Below are 12,590 nucleotides of genomic sequence, written 5' to 3' on the forward strand. Positions count from 1 at the left end.
ATTCGTGATTCCTGCTTTCTATTATATGTTTGGCATTCTTTGTGTTGGTGACATTTCCTGTGGTAATGTCATGCTTCTAGGAATTCTCGTGCGTGTCTCTGTTTAGCTTGTCCAAGAATGGATGTATTGTCCCAGTCAAAGTGGTCTCCTTCCTTATCTGTATTTAAGGATACTAGTGAGAGAGGGTTGGTGTTCCAAAGAGTGAGACTATGGGTCTGAGGGGGGCTTCTGGTTTGTAAATTTTGGGTAATCTGTAGAAGCGTGGTGTGTTGGATCCATCTGGTTTCATATTTTGGAAGTCGGTCTTGTTTATTTCTTAGCTTTCTTAAGTTTTGTGAGTAGGGCTGCGAGTCAGTTCTCTAGTTGTGGGGTCGGGTCTATCGCCACTTGTTGGTAAGTGTTGGTATCTGAAAGATGTGCATTCACTTTTTCAATGTAGTCGCTTCGATTTAGAATGTCAAGCATCCTTTGTCTGCAGGTAGGATAACAATAATTTGTTCAGCAAACCATCAGACAGGTAGTTGCACCAACATTAAGCAGAAAAAAGGAAGGAAACACACTCAATACACAAGAAAGGAAAGCAATGGAAAGACAAAAAAAAATATTGAACTACAGAAGCAATCATCCCAATGTCCACAAACAAAGCTGCATCAGAACATTATTTCAATGAGCCACCACCCACTGCAGCACAAAGGTACTATGTAGAGCAGAGGAAAATCACCTATACAGTGTATTCAAAAAGAATGGGTACCCAATGAACACAGTCCACCGATTTCTGAGCAACAAACCCAAGCATGCAGACAGAACACATCCAGAAACTCTAGCCACTCTCTTCTACATCAAAGACATCTCGGAAATGACTGCCACACTACTCAGACCCCTTGGCATCATGGTAGCCTGCAAAACCACCAACACACTAAAACAGCAGCTAATGAATGTACTCCAAAAGAACAGGGCGAGGACACAAAGTTATAATTTTGAGAGAACCAGTCTCTAATAGTAAGAAATGAGCAAATTTGCACTCTTTCTGATCTGTTACCCAAGAGTGTGGTAATTTGTGGGATAGATGGACAGAAATGTAGCGTTCCCCTATTGCCAACTCAAAACTGGGGAAGTTACAGTGGGAGTGATATATAGAGTGTCCAGGATACCAGTTTGTTTAGGGAATGATTCAGCAGGATTCAAGGTGGGAGTGGCACTCCTTGTTGTGGTAAAACCCAAGGAAGACCAAGAAACTGAGAAGTTAAAAGAAACATATTCTGGTGTTTTCCCAGACTGTGTAGTAAATAGATCCCACTATCATAAGTCACAGCATGAAGCAAAAGCTAAGGACCAAGATGAAGTAGTTGAGGTTCAGTTAGCGGACACCATGTTTGACATAATAGTGCAGGAAAAATCTGATCAGGCAGAGCATCAGACAGAAGTTTTTAGTCCTGAAAGGCTAAGGAACTTGCAACAGAAAGACAAGATGATAAAAGATATATATGTGGATGTGTATCCTGAAAAGGAGGCAGAGGATATTCCTGAGGGTTATTATCTGAAAGTTAGAATCCGAAGACAGAAATGGAGAATTCAACAGATCAGTGCAGAGGTGAAGTGGGCAGAAGTGCACCAGATTGTGTTGCCAGTAGCATACAGGCAGGAAGTGTTACAGGGAGCACATAAACCACCTGTAGAAGGTCACCTAGGGGTACAAAAGACTCAGGCTAAGATACAAAAACATTTTTATTGGCCTGGAATGCACAAGGATGTAGTTCACTTTTGCCATATATGTCATACATGCCAAATGGTAGGTAAGCCACAGGCGGTAATAAAACCAGCACTTTTATTGCCAATTCCCACATTTGAAGAACCTTTCTCGTGGATTATAAATGAGTATGTAGGTCCTCTCCAGAGAACTAGAAGAGATAAAGAACTGGAGAAACAGGTGTTAGTTACTGCCCCACAGAGTGAGGAATCAAATCCAGATGTTGTGGATTTTGATGTGCCTCAAAATATGTTAAAAAATGAAGGAGTGGGATAGATTAGTAAACTATCTGTCTTAGGAGCATAGAATGCAATTAAAAGGTTTTTTACTGTTGTATGAGGACAGATGTGGAAATCAGATGGGGAGGACTAATGCTATTCTATATGAATAAGACATAGGGAATACTGTTCCGATAAATCAACACCCCTATTGGCTTAAGCCTTTCAAAGCCAGACAGGTCCAAAAGGATGTGGAGGCCATGCTCAACAAGGATATCATCCGAACCGAGCCAGAGCAAGTGGAGTTAACCAATTGTCTTAGTTCCCAAACCGAACAGGACTCAATGATTTTGCATGGATTATCGGAAGGTCAATGCCATTACAAAATTGGACTCATATCCAATACCGAGATTCGAGGACTGTATCGAGAAGGTTGTACAAGCCAGTTACATCACGAAGTTGGACTTAATGCATGGTTACTGGCAGGTGTCTTTATCAGAGATGGCGAAAGAAATTTCTGCATTTGTAAACCCAAGTGGCTATATTAATTCAAAGTAATGTCCGTTGGAATGAAGAACACATCTGCCACATTCCAAAGTCTCATGAACAGAGTTGTGGCTGGGTTAACAAACTGTGCAAGGTAAAAACAATGACTGCAAATGCTGAAAACCAAATACTGGATCACAGCACCCATTGTACTCTATGCTACTCTCTCCCCACCCCCACCCTCCCCTAGCTTATCTCTCCATGCTTCAGGCTCACTGCCTTTATTCCTGATGAAGGGCTTTTGCCCGAAACGTCGATTTTGCTGCTTTTGGATGCTGCCTGAACTGCTGCGCTCTTCCAGCACCACTAATCCAGTATTTGGTTTTCAGCACCTGCAGTCATTGTTTTTACCTTGTTGATTTTAACCCGACTGCGAATCCTCTTGCAAGGATACCTGCCTTGAAGAAGTTTTCCTCCTCCCTCTACAAGAATCTCAGGGAGTCCCTCTCCCACTGCAACTCCCAGGTCATTTCCTCTGCCCTGAAGCTCTTCAACCATGTTGTGAAACAAACTCGGTACCACAGCACCCATTGTACTCTATGCTACTCTCTCCCCACCCCCACCCTCCTCTAGCTTATCTCTCCATGCTTCAGGCTCACTGCCTTTATTCCTGATGAAGGGCTTTTGCCCGAAACGTCGATTTTGCTGCTCGTTGGATGCTGCCTGAACTGCTGTGCTCTTCCAGCACCACTAACAAACTGTGCAGTCTATTTGGACCATGTAGTGATCTTTAGTAAGTCCTGGAAACCTCACATGGTACAGTTGGCAGAGCTCTTTGAACGACTACAAAAAACAAAGCGGGTAATAAGCTTAAACAAGACAGAATTCGCAAAAGCAGAGGTGACATTCTTGGATCATAACATTGCTCGTGGAAGGTTGACCTCACGGAATGCAAGGACGAAGGCCATCGGGGAATTTCCATGACCAACCTTGAAGAGAGAGGTGCTTTGATGTTTGGGACTAAGCGGATTCTATCGGATGTTTGTTCCAAACTTCACCAATTTAGTGGCAACCTTAACTGATTTGCTGAAGAAGAACAAAGTTTCGATAGACGGAACAATGCCAGAGGCATTCGACCATTTGAAAGCAATATTAACCACCACAGCAGGTTTAGCTACACCAAATCTTTCAAAACCTTTCAAAGTTGCCATCAATGTTAGTGACTTAGGAGTTGGAGCTGTACTCCTACAGGAAGATGATGATAGGATTGAACTGCCAGTGGATTACTTTTTGAAAAAAACTCAACATCCACCACAGGAAATACTCCACGAGTGAAAAAGAACTATTGAGTTTGGTACTGGACTTACAAGATTTTAATGTGTATGTCACGAACAATGTGTCGGAGTTGTGTACACAGATCACAATCCTCTTACATTCTTGGGATGCTTTAAAGACAAGAAATGATACGATTTTGTTGGAGTCTTATATTACAGACCTTAATTTACATATGATACATGTTGTGTGTCGTAAGAACCTAATTGCAGTTGCGTTATTGTGGATTTCGCTGATAAAGTTTAGATAAGATTTAGTATCTGTTCAATATTATATATATGTGGTTAAGGAATAGAGAAAAGAAACAAAACCATATTTTCATTTTGATTTCTTTTTAAAGGGGAAGGTTAAGGTGTACAGGTATACTGTACCTTTAAGAGAGTTAAAAAGCTAGCAAGGACTGACAAAGCACAGAGAGTCCTGAACAAAGTAAAAATGCAACACTTTGTCAAAACAAACAGCTGCAGATGAGTTGCCATGAAACAAAAACAAATTCACATTTGGCCAGTTTAAATTATGCCCCAAGATACCTAAGTCCAATCAAATTTGAATTTAGTATTTTGATAATACTAAAACCAATGAAACCATATATTTTGGAGTATAACACCAGACATTTTGAACAGTTAGAGAGAGAACTATCAAGCCACCAACAAGTACAGACTGCTAGCTGAAGAGCTCTCTGAAAGATACATGTCTATAAGAAATTTGTGCAACAGAACATTGAAACCAACCTAGAGAAAATCTACAGAGGAAAATCTACAAAGGAGAATCGACAAAGCTGACTGGGTTTTGAAATGTGATTTTTTTATCAAACCAGTATTGTAGACTGGGAGGTAAAAGATAGGTTTAAGAAAAAGGAGTTGTAAATAGTTGTTGGTTTTAATATTCTCTGTTGGACTTAAAGAATAAAGTTGTTAATTTTTCCTTTAAAAAGTGACCTCTGGGATAGTTCTTTGCTTCTTGAATTTTAACAGATTATGCCGCAAATTGAGCTTCTCTGTGTGTCGGATTTAAATTAGTGCAGGGATTTACCCCATGTCAAACACGACTTCTTCTAAAGCACATCATCTCATGCTTCTCAGGGTTAAATTCATCTGCCACCGATTGGACCAATCCATCCATAACCTCCTATAATCCAAGACCTCCTTCCTCATTCACAACTATCTGGTCAATCTTCATGTTGTCTGCAAACTTGCTTATCATTTCCTCATTTTCATCTATATGTTTATAAAAAGATTGTAAAATTTCTGATTCCAATTCTGTTCTTCACCACTTGGTTTTCTGGTGACAAACATGGTACCAGAGACTGGTTACTTGAAAAAGGAAAAGAAAATTCAGACAGAATCCTACAGACTATTGTAGAACATGGTAGATAGGCAGTGCAAATTGTCAGATAATGATTATTTCCTGATGTTCATAGAGTCTGAGCCATTTGGTTAGTTGAAGACTAATTTGGATATCTTGGCCTTTTTTATTGGCAGGATGTGGGCAACACTAGCCAGGCCCTTCCTAAATGCCCCTAGAATAGTTAGAAGTCAACTCCATTGCTGTGGATGTAAGTCAGACCAGGTAAGGATGACATGTTTCCTTCCCTAAAGGGCAGAACTGAACCAGATGGGCTTTTAAAACAATCAGCAGGGTTTACACGGGCACTATTAGACTAGTTTTCTTTTAAATCCAGATTTCAAATTTCAACATCTGCCATGGTGGGATTCAAGCTAATGTCCCCAGAATATTAAACTTGGGGGGTTCTGTAATACTTGTCCAGTGATACTACCATCCCACGACAGATGTCCACAAAATCAAGTGGAGAATGTGGGCAAAGCGAGAATGCCTTGTCACATCGTCTCATAAGTAAAAACTGAACTAGAGTATTTTGTCAGATGAATGCTTATGATTTGGATTGTGATAAGTGTGGGCCTTCCATTATAGTTCTTGGATGAAATTTACAAGCAAGATGATCTGTTAACTATATATGAGATTTGGTCAGAATTTGATTTCAATATAAAACATATCATGGACATTAACAGATTGTTTAAAAAAATTGATATTCAATTTGTCTGGATTAGTGCTTATGTTTAACTTGCTGAATTATGCAAAAATCTCTCGTTTGGACAAGTACCAATACAACAGAAGGAGTTATGGTAGGCAGAATGTCAATGAAAGCACCTTGAGCAGATCAAGTTAGTGCATATGAAGACAGAATTGAGTTGGAAATCATAGGTGCTTGATCTCAGTAATACCCAAAGAACAGTTATTAGATGCTTCAGGAGTAATTTGAAGTATTAGTTTGCAGGGAACACCTAAAGCAAAGAGGCAAGTTCCTCAAAATTGCATGAGTTGTGAGGAGGAGGAGGAAATTCATGATTAACCTAAAATTCTTCTATTGAGCACAAGAGATTTTGGTCCTTAAATGCATGTATTAGTTGTGAACTCCTCTGGGCAACATTAGACAGTGTTTGGCTTTATTGTTATTTGATTCAATAAGTAGTGAGGATTGAAGAAGGGCTAAGGAATATAAAATTACTACTGTTTTGTGTTTGTCAACAAATGTAAGCCACTAAATTAAGTTGTAATCCCATATAAAAGAGTAAACCAGTTTAATAATAGTGATGGTTTTTGTCATACCCTTGGTAGGATATCTATGCTGTTGAGTGAAATGTTTATGGAAAAGGCACACAGGAAATTTGACGTGGAGCACGATAATGCAATTATTAGTCAGTAGGTCTCCAATTCACTCATTAAGGACATTGTTGTATCTCCAAAATAAAACAGGGATAGAGCACTATTAATGCCATCAAATGATAAGAATCAGAGATAAAATATCTAAAGTTACATAGAGGTTCTTGTGGCACCATGGTAATGTTGTTACTTTTAAGGTAAAATGCCCCAGCTCTGGTTCCACATGTTCTAGAGGTGTGTCATAACATCTCTGAACATGTTATTTAGAAAATTTATACAGCCACAGAGATGCAACGTTGCTTGGGTGGAATTTCACATTGACCCCAGGTGCCCGAACCTTCATCAGGAACCTGTGCCTCCCAACCCAAGGCACCTCGTGGGAATGCCCTGCTGCCTGGCAAGGAGGAGTTTTTTTTGTATGGGCTACTACAGCACACTATCCACTTCTACACCTTCCCTTACTGCTTGGACACATCTTGGCATACGGTTTTTTTTAAACCGGTGAGCAGCAGCCTTCCGAGTGTTACATAGAAAGGGGCTCTACACCGGTGGGGATGTGGGATAGACGGTATTGCATGCAGTAGAGTCATAGAGATGTACATCATGAAAACAGACCCTTCAGCCAACTTGTCCATGTTGACCAGATATTCTAACCTTATCTAGTCCCATTTGCCAGCACTTAACCCATATCCCTCTAACCCCTTCCTATTCATATACCCATCCAGATGCCTTATAATTGTCGTAATTGTACCAGCCTCCATCACCTCCTCTGACAGCTCATTCCACACACGCACCACCCTCTATGTGAAAACATTGTCCCTTAGGTCCTTTTTAAATTTTTCCCTCCTCACCCTAAATGTATGTCCTCTAGTTCTGGGTCCCCCACCTCAGGGAAAAGACCTTGCCTATTTACCCTATATGTGACCTCATGATTTTATAAACTTCTATAAGGTCACCGTTCAGCCTCCGATGCTCCAGGTTAAACAGCCCCAGCTTATTCAGCCTCTCCCATACATACTCTGATAGCGGTGGTTCACGGACATCCAGCCCAACTGTTTATCTGGTAGCACTATGGAGTCTGCAAACCATTGCTTGTTGACGATTGCAACCCTTTTTTGTTATTTGAAAAATCTTCTGTTGCACTTTTGGTTGCACTTCAGCCCCACACTCCTGATCTTTGGGTATCCAATGTGGAAGGATATGGAAAAGTTGGAGGAACTTCCTGAGTCTGCTTCTGGGCCTGGTCCAACTTGGCCTTTAGCAGATCCAGGCATTAGGCAATGTAGGGGATCATAGTTGCTGGTTGTCCGCCCCTCTTCTGTGGCTACATCCATGCATCAGGTCTCAGAGAGAGAGAGAGAGAGAGAGAGAGAGCATGCTGTGTCACCACTACTCCTGAAACCTTTAAAGAAAGGTGGGCACCACAAGAAATAGAGTGCCTCATCTCCCCTTCAAATTCTATTTTGATTTAACCTTTCTCCCTTGCCTTTGGTGCTATTGCATTGCCCTTAATAATTTCTGCGCTTAATTCAAACAAGTGCAAACATGTTCATTAAGAGTGGTGCTTAATAGGTGAAAATTGCCAAGGCTATTTTAGTAGTGGGCAAAGCCATTTGGTTGTGGCTATTAGAATGTCTGGATAAGATAAAGTTACATAGAAAGGGGCTCTTCTGGTACAACGTAGTGTCCCTACCTCAGAGCCAGGAGATCCAGGACCAAGTTCCACCTGCTCCGGAGGTATGTAATAATATCTCTAATCAGGTTGATTAGAAATGGTCTAAAGTTGAATACCATATGTACTCGTGTAAAAGTTGATCTCATAAATGTAGACCCCTTTTTTAGCCAAAAAATCTTGTATTTTCCATGTATCTTGTGTAAAAGTCGACCCTACTATATCGCAGTATAAACCTCTTACAAAGGAAACTACATGTTCCCATTAACTCATTAAACAAAATCATATTCATACATTCATGCCGATAATTCTACTCATCACTCTTTATTTACTATATTGCGTCTCTATTCAATCATTCATAACTCTACTTAGACCACTTAGTTTACTACAGACCGGTACTAAGTCTATTGGTACTTATCGCACTGCGTTCGCTATACATCCAAAAGTGCATTTTCATTAATGTCTCGCGTAGTTGCAGCAACAGCTTTCCCTACTTTTATACTGTCTTCCTTTATCAACAAATGCAAAAAATCGATTTGTCTTTCTCGTTACCTGCCATACCTACAAACTAGTTTTCTGTGAATCATGCACAAGAAAACCTAGATCCCTCTGCACAGAAGTACTCTGCAGTTCGTTCATTTAGATAATGAGTTGCCTTTCTACTCTTCCAACCAAAATGGATAACCTCTCAGTTATCCAAGTTAAACTTCATCTGCCAAAACTTAGCCCATTCATCTGAACTATCCATATCCATTTGTCAATTTCTTCATTGCAGCTTACTTTCCTACCTAGTTTCGTGTCATCTGATTCAGACAGATATAGGTAAGTTGAATGAGTGAGCAAGAATCTGGTGGATTGACTATGATGTGGAAAAATCTGAAATAGTTCACTCTGGCAGGAAGAATGAACAAAGGTATTAATTAAATGGAATGCAACTGCAGAATTCCAAGATGCAGAGGGCTGAAAGTGGCAACACAAGTGAACAAGATGGTAAAGATGGCATACGGCATGCCTGCCTTCATCAGCTGAGGTACTGAGTATAAAAGTTGGTAAATGTTGCAGATGTATAAAACTTTTAGTTAGGCCACATTTGGAGTTTTGGTACAGTTCTGGCCCCCACACTATAGGAAGGAAATGAAGGCTTTGGAGAGAGTGCGGAAGATATTGACTGGTGTCAGGGTTGGGGAGGGGGGGGGAATGGTTGGCATAGGTTTAAGGTGAGAGGGGTAAAGTTTAAAGGAGTTGTGCAAGGCAGCTTTTTAAAGGGTGGCAGATGCCTGGAACCCACCGCTTGGGGTGGGGGGGGCGGGGTGTATGATAGCAGCATTTAAGAGACATTTAGATAGACACATGAATGGGCAGGGAATAGAAGGAAACAGACCATGTGCAGGCAGATAGGATTAGTTTGGATTGGCATCGTGGTTGGCACAGATATGGTGGGTTGAAGGGCCTGTTTCTGAGCTGTACTGTTCTGTGTTCTTCAATTTTTAAACGTAGTGTCTAGATTTAGTCTTTATATAATAAACCAGTAACAACAGAAGTGTTATTATGGACAAACTCATGGAGAAATGGATAGGGATTGGATTTTGGATACTGCAAAATTTCTAACAATAGAAACTTGCTCATGAGGGGTGAAAATATGAACATTATGTCATGAATAGTGCAGCTGAAACTTCCTTCACCAATGTACTCAAAAGAATCATGTCATAGAATCATAGAGACATAGAATTGTACAGCATGGAAACAGACTCTAGTCTGTCCAACTCTAGTCCCGTTGACCAGCACTTTTGGCCCATATCCTTCTAAACCCTTCCTATTCATGTACCTATCCAGATACCTTTTAAATGTTGTAATTGTATTAGCCTCCACCACTTCCTTGGGTAGCTCATTCCTTACACGCACGACACTCTGTTTGCAAAGGTCCCCCCATAGGTCCCTTTTATATCTTTCCCATCTCATTCTTAAACCTATGCCATCTAGTTTTGTACTCCCTCACTTTAGGGAAAAGAACTTGGCTATTCACCCTATCTATGCCTCTCATGATTTTATAAACCTCTATAAGGTTACCCCTCAGCCTCGACAGACCAGGGAAAATAGCCCCAGCCTACTCAGCATCTCCCTAGAACTCGAACAGTCCAACCCTGGCAACATGCTCCTAAGTCTTTTCTGAACCCTTTTAAGTTTAACAACATTCTTCTTATAGCAACGAGATCTGAACTGAACACAATATTCCAAAAGCGGGCTATCCAATATTCTGTACAGACACAACATAACCTCCCAACTCCTATACTCAACGCACCGACCAATAAAGGCAAGCATACCAAGTGCCTTTTTCACTCCCCTGTCTACCTACAACTCCACTTTCAAGGAACTATAAACCTGCACCATTCAGCAACACTCCCCAGGACCTTGCCATTAAGTGTATAAATCCTCCCCTGATTTGCCTCACCAAAATGCAAACACCTCACATTTAAATTAAACCTATTCTCTCCCTAATCACTTTTTGCCCTTAATATATTTGTACATTCTCTGTGGATTCTCCTTAACCCTATTTGCCAAAGCTATCTCATATATTTTTACCCTTCTGATTTCTCTCTTAACATATACTCCTATTGCCCTTATACTCTGAGGGATTCATTCTATCCCAGCTGTCTATACCTGCCATATGCCACCCCATTTTTCTTGATCAGAGACCCAATTTCTCTATTCATCCAGCAATTCCTACAACTACCAACTTTGCTCTTCACACTAATAGGAACATAGTGCCTCTGAATTCTTGTTATCTCATTTTTGAAAGCCTCCCAGTTTCCAACTTTCCCCTTAACTGCAAATAACCTCCCCCAATCAACTTGTGAAAGTTCTTACCTATACCATCAAAATTAGCCTTACTCCAATTTAGAACTTTAACTTTTAGATCAGGTTGATCCTTTTCCATAATGATTTCAATACTAACAAAAAATTCTGATCAGTGGCTCCAAAGGGCCCTCCAACTGACACTTCAGTCATTTGCCCTGCTTTATTTCCCAAAAGAAGGTCAAGCTTTGCTCCTTCTCTGATAGGTTCATCTACATACCAAATAAGAAAATGTGCTGATTGATGAAATGTTGCATAAAATTTTAATTAACCGAACTGTAAGTTAACAACTGCCCTGGCATAGATGGCTTAAGCAAAATATAAATGTAATGATTGGATATTCAAATTAATTTGTTCCTTGACCAAAGATCAGTCCTTGGTTCACTGTTTGTTGTTTTATCTTCTTGGCATTTTTTTGTCAGCAGTGGGTTGCCACTGCTTTCCACTCTCAGGAACAGGATAAGGAAGTAGGTCCCAATTCTAACTCAGGTAGAAGGGGAATCAGACTGTTGCTGTTGGCATTATCTTGAGCCATATGCTAGCCAAAGAGCTCACTGAGCTAACCAGTACCTCATTTTAGCTCAAAAATTATTCAATGATTAAAATCTTGAATTGCTGTATGAAAGTTGTCCTGCTCCAGAAGGTACTACAACTTTTTCTGCACATGTGAATTTTTTTACACACATAAGGATAGGCCTTTGTTCAGTTGAGAAGTTGGAAATCAAAATGTTAAACCTGAAAAGACCAGCAGTTTCAGATAGAAGTATCTTCAGTTAAATTAAATGTAAGCAGAACAGGCAATGAGCAGGTGCATTCTCTAGACTGGATGAGGAACTAAACAAGCACAAAGAATGAGTGATCTAAACAAGGACACAGCCTAGACTTCATAATAGCATGGGTATACACAAGCAGTATCTGATGTACATATTGTGAGAAATAAGTAGCACAGAGTTATAGAGATGTATGGCACGAAAATCAACCCTTCGGTCCAACTTGTCCATGCCGACCAGATATCTTAAATTAATCTAGTCCCATTTGCCAGTGCTTGGCCAATATCCCTCTATACCCTTCCTATTCATATACCCATCCAGATGTCTTTTAAATACTATAATTGTACCAGCTTCCACCATTTCTTCTGTCAGCTCATTCCATACACAGACAATCTTCTGCGTGAACAAATTGCACCTTAGGTCCCTCTTAAACCTTTCCCTTCTCACCCTAAACCTATGCCCTCTAGTTCTGGACTCCCCCACCCCAGGGAAAACACATTGTCTATTTACTCTCTCCATGTCCCTCATGATTTTATAAACCACTATAAACTTACCCCTCGTTCTCTGACACTCCAGGGAAAACAGCCTCTAATTAGCCTGTCCCTATAGCTCAATCCCTCCAACCCTGGCAACATCTGGTTAACATACTATTGTAAATTGACCAGATTAGAAATTGAGTATGTGATTTAAGGAGTTCAAAAGATGAGAATTTCTGGGTTTTGTCATAGTTCAGTCTTGGAATAGTGAAGACTGGCTCTCCTTGTATATGCAGGAATAAAATATTATAATCTGCACCAGAGTCTCCTGGTGGTTTGTAAAGTTAAATCACA

The sequence above is a fragment of the Chiloscyllium punctatum genome, chromosome 26, assembly GCF_047496795.1.
Source record: "Chiloscyllium punctatum isolate Juve2018m chromosome 26, sChiPun1.3, whole genome shotgun sequence".
Classification (NCBI taxonomy): Eukaryota; Metazoa; Chordata; class Chondrichthyes; order Orectolobiformes; family Hemiscylliidae; genus Chiloscyllium; species Chiloscyllium punctatum.